Source organism: Amphiura filiformis, chromosome 1, assembly GCF_039555335.1.
Source record: "Amphiura filiformis chromosome 1, Afil_fr2py, whole genome shotgun sequence".
Lineage (NCBI taxonomy): Eukaryota > Metazoa > Echinodermata > Ophiuroidea > Amphilepidida > Amphiuridae > Amphiura > Amphiura filiformis.
In genome coordinates, this window is record NC_092628.1 from 40,489,383 (window position 1) to 40,496,889 (window position 7,507).

Below are 7,507 nucleotides of genomic sequence, written 5' to 3' on the forward strand. Positions count from 1 at the left end.
ACACCATGATTTGGGACAAATCTAAATTAAGTATAAAATGAAAATTTCCTTGTGCTTGTATTTCATGCGCAATTGTCCCACCGGGAATGTTTCAAACATTTGCCTCCCTCAATGACGTGACCCAGATACCACACCACTGGAAGCAACACTATTAAGAATGTTTGTTATACGATAATGGGGGGGCTTCAAAAAGTTTTGTCTGTCAAAAGAGGGGGGGGGTCAAAAAAGTTGAGCTGTCCATCGAGGGGGGGTCAAAAAAGTTTTCAAGCGAAAAATTTGAGGAAGACCAGCCCCCTACCAAAGTATTAATGAACCTTATGGGCTGTAGCACACTGACTCTGCAAACTATACCCACAGAACAAAGTTCAAAATACCTCACCAAAAAGTTCAAAATAGCTCACCAAAAATCATTCAGCCCCCACGACATGCCGAAAAATCCTTGCCCCGTGGGACCGTTCACAAACACGTAACAGCCTGGACTTATGTAAAAAGAAAAAACACATATTTTTTCAGTCCTTTCTAAATTATTTTCAGCCCCCCCCACTTTGGACATGATCATGAAAAATGAACGTCAACCCCATAGAAAATAGTGAAAACTCGTGTTCTACGAGAAAAATTAAGGTGATATTTTTAGGCCCCCTTCAGAGGGATTAAAATTTTCAGCCCTTCTCCCCTTTTTTGCACCAGCCCCCCTATAGTACAAGTGTTTGTGAACGATCCCTAATGGCCCTGCCGCCAAGGCCTCGTCGTCCCTCGGCAGAGTGCCAAAAATCAACCTACGCCCATCGGCCTTCCAAAAAAACCTTTGCCCCGGCCCTTAAAGGCCCTTTCAGTAATTTCACAGGAACATTAAAAAAATGGAAATTTGTCAGAGTTGCTTAGAAATAAAGAATAAGTCTACAGAATTTCATTAAACCACTTTTCCCTGAATACATCGACAAATTAGTCAAAAACAGAAGTTTTAGAAAGGTTTTCTACTTCAACTCAGATCGACTCGAGAAAATCGACAGATGATGGTGGATGCGATATCGCTATTTTGACGTCGCCATTGGATTAACACATAATCATGAAATCTTCACAAACAATTCTAAATTTGTTATGTGGTGTCAAAGCAAAATTATCTTACTCTAAAACCGTTGGGGTTCTGCAAAGTACCCCACTGCAAGTGTGTAATTGTCCATTTATAATCGCTAACCGTGTATTGTGAATGGGGCTGTCAGCCCTGTATCTTCGCCAGCCTCGTACGTCCGAATTGCGTGTCCTATGCCGCCTGAAAATCGAGATTTTCGTACAGTGCGCCACCAATCGACTGGAAAAACTTCCTAGTCCAGTGTTTCTAACACGGGGAAGTAGAGTCTAAATTGATTTAAAACAGACGCTTAATTTTTGTAGTAGAAAACAAAATAAGCAATTAAAGGTCACCGAGGCAAACTAACGGTCAATTCAAATATGAAAAACAGTTACAATTGTGTATTTTGTTTAAAATAGTAGCTACTGATGTAATAAGTAGTAGAAACAATACGCAACGCGTGTTGGTACGGTGGAGAGTGAGCTTCTTTCGATCTCGAGTCGGACTTTTGTACTGTCAGTATCAAAAGTCCAGAATCATGCAAATGCTTTATTTTGTCTAAAATACACGGCTTTCGACCGAACCACTAGCAGGCTATGTTAGCACATCTATGCCAATTACAAAGGTACCAAAATCTGAATTTTGATGATTTTTACGATCGTCCGGATGAGCAAATCACTGAATGGGCCTTTAATGCCACTCCTCTTCCGCTTACCAAAATATCTTGCCCCCCCCCCCTCCCCTGGCCCTCCCCCTTTGCCCGGCGATATGCCAGATGTTTGAGAACCAATTGCAAACATCAACATAGCGAGCATATTAAATAGGAATTTTCAGTTGACTGGTCATTTTTTGCTGAAATAAGAAAATAATACTTGAATTATGGCATTTTGGTGACTAAAAGGGGGTCATTAAGCGGGCAAGCGATTTTTGGCAGACCATACGGTGTCTGATCTCCGCCAAACTCCCCCTTTTATAATTCATATCCCCAAATTTTGAGTTTTCCCCCTTTTTGCGAAATGCTTTCCCCCTTTTTCAAATATTTCCCCTTTTTAACTTTCCCCGTTTTCAAATAGTTTCCCCCTTTTCGACTTTCCCCCTTTTCAAATAGTTTCCCCCTTTTCGACTTACCCCTTTTCAAATAGTTTCCCCTTTTCGATTTTCCCCTTTTCAAATAGTTTCCCCCTTTTCGACTTTCCCCCTTTTCATATAGTTCCCCCCTTTTCGAATCACCCCTTTTCAAATAGTTTCCCCCTTTTTTAATTTCCCCCTTTTCAAATAGTTTCCCCGTTTTCGAATTACCCCTTTACAAATATTATCCCTTTTTATTTTCACCCATTTTTTAAATATTTTCCCCTTTTACAAATAATCCCCTTTAACTTTCCTCCCGCTTTTCACAAATAGGTTCCCATTTTAAATAGTTTCTCCTTTTTAAAATAATACTCCCTTTTGTTTTTAATACTCCCTTTTTGTTTGGGTACTCCCCGTTTTCCGTGCGTAGGCTTTAGCTTTACCAGTAAGCCTGGACCCTGGAGAGTACCGTGCACTCACTAGAGCTCATTCCGCTACATCCATTATTGGAAAGGCGTTCTACATGAATTTGGATACCAACGTAGGTAGATTTATAGCCTGTTGTGCAAGCGCCCGCTAAATTCAATGGGTTAGGGATCCGTCAACTTTTATGTACGTTTATAGAGGGGCTGTACAAAGAGCAAACCCGATATGATTGATAAACCAAATGATGTTCAGAATGTTAAACGGGTGAAATGGCATGCATAAATATTTATGCTGGTCAAATTCATAGCAATGATGTTTGAAAGTATGTGAAGAACTTGTCTATAAACAGGGATATGTCAGAGACAACAAACAACTGGCTGCCATTGTTACAGAAGCCTAGATAGGCCTAATAAGAATTGTTTGTGCTATATATTCAAAAGGTTTTTTTTAAAGTTAGCACCAAAGTTTAAAACAAGCGGTCTTAACAGTGAAATGACAATAAAAGCATACATTTATAAAACGGGCCTGGACAAAATGGGCATTCATATTTATGACAAGTGTGGCTGTGTGATTTTATGCAACTTTATTTTTAAGCCAGTTCCGAGTAATTTTCGCTATTCTTTGTTTGTCAACAATCCCGTTAACAATAAAAATGTGCTTTCTAATCAAAGGCTCTATGGCATATATTCAATTGACCAGACAAATGAACCAGGGACTTCGGTCAGTGGTGCACGCCTCAAAAATCCAAAAAGAATTAGTAGGCCCTATATGTTAGATGAAGAATTAAGTAGCAATTAAGCCTAGTCTTTTTGGGTGGGTGCGGCGTGCCGCACCCACCCTATATTCTCTGACTATTGACCTACTTTTTCACATGCCGCAGTGTTGAGAAAATATTCGTGCCGGTTATATCCCAAACACCCACAGAGGTGATAGTTTACGGCGAGTTTTGTAATTATTACTTGATTTTGATATGTAAGTAATACGATAAAGTCGTCATAGGCAGTAATGTGTTTGTATTAAAAGAAATAACAAAAATAATTATTTAAGTAATAGAAATACTATTTGGAAATTGCAGCAAGATTTGCAGATGTTTTTATTTGAACAGTACCAGTTCACCAGTTTTGCTAGTTTTCCTAATCTTTGGGCTAAATTAATAGCATCGTGAAGGTCATATATATCACTGACAGCTTCGGCATGTACTTAAATACAGCTTGTATGTGCATAGTGTTCAGTACATAGGCTATTTACTTTTCAAATCTTGTGACAAATAGTGCTTGCTCATGCTTGTATAAGGTATTATAGACACATTATTAGAATGCAAAAACAACATATTGAGGAAATTGATATGACAGGTTTTTAAACTTTGATATGGAAAGATACCCCAGCCCTGTTGTCTCACCAGAGAAGATGAGCAGAAGTTCTTTCTATCTGATGATAAAAAAACCTCTAGGTATGATTACGAAAATGTTTTAAATAACTATTATCTACAAAAGTTTTATAACAATGTTTTATATAAAATGTTAACATAAAACGTCTTCTGTTATGATGTGAAGGGTTAATATAAAAACAGGGAAAATCTGTTCCAACTGACCAGCAGAGAACAAAGGATAAGCAATAGATAAGATTAAAATCAGGGAAAATATGACACAACCTCCAATGGGGGAATAACAAACGTATAAAGTTAAAAACTCGTTTTGTGTTATTCCCCCATTAGAAATCGATGTTGTGTCATATTTTCCCTGTTTTTAATTGTGAAGATTTACTCATTCTTTCATTTCTCTTGACAATTTTTCATTTGCCCACCCTATTCCTTTTAAAGGAATTTTTATTTAAAAGTCAGTCGAGACAAGTCCAAAATAATAACGATTAATAAGGCAATCTAATTGATTCGAATTCCAATCTCCTGGCCTTTTCCTGGGTCTATATTTAGTTGCATGATATAATTCAGATTATGATTTTTCTTAAATGTAGATCTATATCCTATAGAATTAGAATTCATAAATTACATAATAAGTATCATTTTATTCATTTTATTTAGCTCAAGAATTTGCATCAGACAATCACGTGCTTTCAACGTGTAGGCTGGAACTATTTCAATATCGAAGTACATGTATGCACGATCGAAGCATGAAGGCTGGCACTATAGATGGTCGGTGCCTACTGGTAAAGCCTACGCATCGTCAAACGGGGGAATAAAAAAGGGAGTAAAAATTTAAGAAGGGAGAAACTATTTAAATGGGGATATCTGTTTTTAAAATGGTATTATGTAAAAGGTGAAAAGAAAATTCGAAAAGGGGGAAACTATATGAAAAGGGGGAATTCGAAAAGGGGGATATTATATGAAAAGGGGAAACTATTTTAAGGGGGGAAATTCGAAAAGGGGGAAACTATATGAAAAGGGGGGATACTATATGAAAAGGGGAAATTCGAAAAGGGGTTCTATGAAAAGGGGAAATTCGAAAAGGGGGAAAACTATATGAAAAGGGGAAATTCGAAAAGGGGGAAACTATATGAAAAGGGGAAATTCGAAAAGGGGAAACATGAAAAGGGGAAATTCGAAAAGGGGAAACTATATGAAAAGGGGAAATTCGAAAAGGGGAAACTATATGAAAAGGGGAAATTCGAAAAGGGGAACTATTTGAAAATGGGGAAAGTCGAAAAGGGGGAACTATTTGAAAAGGGAGAAAGTCGAAAAGGGGGAACTATTTGAAAAGGGGAAAGTTAAAAGGGAAAATATTTGAAAAAGGGGAAAGCATTTCGCAAAAGGGGAAAACTGAAAATTTGGGGAGATGAATTATAAAAGGGGGAGTTTGGCGGAGATCAGACACCGTAAGACCATTTTGAAAATTCACCACCCCGGGGGTACACATAATTATTGCACAACCTCTCAGAACTATGCAATAGGAATTTATCCGGCCATAGTATAGGCCTACTGATATGCAGGAGGTAGGTTAGTGGTGTTGACAATGAAGACACGCCTGAACTGAAGGTTGTGCATATGCCCCTCACGTTTCACTTTCCCCGGCCCAAACACCTGGGGCAAAGCTGAACGACTTTTTCAAGTTCACACTACCATTTAATAAAACCTGAAAACTACGTTCTTAATAATGAGAAAGGTTTTTAACACAAGTCAACACATACATAAATGACAGCCAGTGAAAAAATTTCACTGACTATCCAGGATTTGAACCTGGGACCTTCGGATCACCGGACCGATGCTCTACCAACTGAGCTAATAAGTCAGATGGAGAAGAGCAGTGATGTTATTATCTATAGGCCTTCAGTTCAATACCTGCCCTCTATCATCTTCTCATCCAAGAAGCTTTAAGAAAGAGGTTTGGAAATCATTCAGAAATCATATTCGAGACGGAGAAATAAAGTTTAATCTATGTGGTAAATTAATTATGAGAAAGGTTTTTAACACAAGTCAACACATACATAAATGACAGCCAGTGAAAAAATTTCACTGTCAGGATTTGAACCTGGGACCTTCGGATCACCGGACCGATGCTCCACCAACTGAGCTAATAAGTCAGATGGAGAAGACCAGGTTCAAATCCTGGATAGTCAGTGAAATTTTTTCACTGGCTATGGCTGTCATTTATGTATGTGTTGACTTGTCTTAAAAACCTTTCTCATAATTAACATGATTAATTTACCACATAGCCTAGATTAAACTTTATTTCTCCGTCTACGTTCTTAATAAACTTTATTTATGTCATTTGTTAGATACAGTCCTAAGGCAAGATCATAAACCTAAAGTTTGCTCTAGACTGCTCTAGATCTGCCACTGGCCCCGGCCGCGTATTTACTTTCTGCAACTATAATGGGCCGCAATAGCTTATTAATACACATATGACTCATATATATGTTAATTACATACACTAATTTAAATGTACTGAATATTCATGAGCAATGTACTATATATTCATTAGCAAAAGAATTAACAGCCTGATTAATCTATCATTAACCATGCATGCCCACTACCCCTCCCATATGAGATATGCATCCCGACCCTCCCTACCATCCTGACCATCCCTAGCACGATAACCGTCCATGCCCACCACCCCTCCCATATGAGATATGCATCCCGACCCTCCCTACCATCCTGACCATCCCTAGCACGATAACCATGCATGCCCACTACCCCTCCCGTATGAGATATGCATCCCGACCCTCCCTACCATCCTGACCATCCCTAGCACGATAACCATGCATGCCCACTACCCCTCCTATATGAGATATGCATCCCAACCCTCCCTACCATCCTGACCATCCCTAGCACGATAACCATCCATGCCCACTACCCCTCCCATGTGAGATATGCATCCCGACCCTCCCTACCATCCTGACCATCCCCGCACGATAACCATCCATGCCCACTACCCCTCCCGTATGAGATATGCATCCCGACCCTCCCTACCATCCTGACCATCCCCGCACGATAACCATCCATGCCCACTACCCCTCCCGTATGAGATATGCATCCCAACCCTCCCTACCATCCTGACCATCCCTAGCACGATAACCACGCATGACCACTACCCCTCCCATATGAGATATGCCCTCCCTCCCAGCCCTCCCTACCATCCTGACCATCCCTAGCTCTCCTATACTCACCATCCCTAGCACGATAACCATGCATGACCACTACCCATCCCTAGCCATAACCATCATATGCGATGATGCATCCCAACCCTCCCTACCATCCTGACCATCCCTAGCACGATAACCATCCGTGCCCACTACCCCTCCCTTATGAGATATGCATCCCAACCCTCCCTACCCTGACCATCCTGACCATCCCTAGCACGATAACCATGCATGACCCACAACCCCTCCCCTATGAGATATGCATCCCAACCCTCCCTACCATCCTGACCATCCCTAGCACGATAACCATGCATGACCACTACCCCTCCCATATGCGATATGCATCCCAAC

At 40.1% G+C, this 7,507-nt stretch overlaps 1 non-coding gene across 1 annotated transcript; it reads right to left on the reverse strand.

Annotated features, from left to right (window-relative positions):
* Nucleotides 1-5,732: 5,732 nt before the first annotated feature.
* Nucleotides 5,733-5,806, reverse strand: Trnat-ggu (transfer RNA threonine (anticodon GGU)). The gene has a single exon. It is a non-coding gene; the product is annotated as a tRNA-Thr (tRNA).
* Nucleotides 5,807-7,507: the final 1,701 nt, after the last annotated feature.